Below are 1,449 nucleotides of genomic sequence, written 5' to 3'. Positions count from 1 at the left end.
ACGAATTGTTGATCTTTCTTCCTCAATTTGATTTCTTGAATGCGTTCTTGAATTCTGGGTTTCTAAACACTTTGTGATACAGAAATTCTTCACTTGTTTCATTCCATACAACCACCTAAACATCTATCTCCATCACACCATTGTTTTATTCCTTCGATCTTCACACATCATCACCCAAAATCATCCGTTCATCATCACCTTCCGTCCACATCACCTATCACTCGGTTATCAGCCTTCATCAGAGTTAAATCCTAGGGGAAATCGTATTATGTGGTATCAGAGCCAACTCTGTGCCAAGGCTAAGCGATTCTGAAACCCTAATCTCGTTTTTGTTGCTTAAAATTCGTTTGTTTAGTTTTAGGGTTTGTTTTTGTTGATTCGTTTGTGTCTAGATCGAATAGGGTTTAGTTTTTTTGTTGATTCGTTTGAGTTTAGGAGTTAGTTTTGTGTTGTTTCGAAATTAGACTGCAAATAGGGTTTAGTTATTTTGAGTTTGTTAGCTGTAGGGTTTGGTATTGTTCGATTTCTTTCTTATAGTCTTGTTCGACATTAGGTCTGCAAGTCGTGTTTTCTTGTTTAAAATTCAGAGTCTTAGAGTTTATTTTCGTTTTTCTCATTCAAAGAACAAGTTACTGCGAGTTTCTTCTTTAATTTGCAGGTACAATGGAGCTTTCTCCAGAAGCTATGGAAGCTTTGAACCAAGCCATGTCTAAGCAAATAGCAGAAGCAAACAAGATAATGTCTACTCAGTTTCAGCAACAGATGGAGCAGCTCAGTAACAAGTTTGAGAAACAGTTCAAAGACATAGCTCAAGCATCTAGTGCTTCAGAACAGAGTTCTTCAGACCCGCCTAGTCCTAATGAAGCCCATCGTTTAGCTAAAGGAAAGGCACACGTTGGAGTCTCTTCCAAGCACACACGGATCAGAACAGTTAATACACTTACTGGGGGGAGAGAGACTTGTTTCAATCAGAGGAGAAGCACTCAGGGTACAGAAAGAGAGCAACGCAGAACCGGTAGAGATCATATACGCCCACAACAAGTTGAACAAGTAGCTGGGCATCGAGTATATATTGAGTCAGATAGAGAATATTCTGAAGAAGAAGAAGTTTCAGATCATAGTCAAGAGACAATGAGGAGAAACCGAAACAGTATCTGATCCTTTGAGGCAGGGATTATGATCCTTTGAGGCAGCAGCTGAAAAATCTCAAGATTCAGTATCCTTCTTTTCATGGTACCAATGATCCAGAGACTTATCTAGACTGGGAGAGGAAGATGGAATCTAACTTTCAGGTTCAAGGTACTTATGAGCTGAACAAGGTGAAGATAGCCATATCCGAATTCAATGGCTATGCTTTGTTGTGGTGGGAGCAGCTGGGACTTACTAGACATCGACAGAGAGAACCTGCTATCACTACATGGGAACAGTTAGTCACGCAGATGAGAAAGA

This window comes from Camelina sativa, chromosome 20 (genome assembly GCF_000633955.1).
Source record: "Camelina sativa cultivar DH55 chromosome 20, Cs, whole genome shotgun sequence".
Taxonomy (NCBI): domain Eukaryota; kingdom Viridiplantae; phylum Streptophyta; class Magnoliopsida; order Brassicales; family Brassicaceae; genus Camelina; species Camelina sativa.
Note: the sequence above shows the minus strand (reverse complement) of the source record.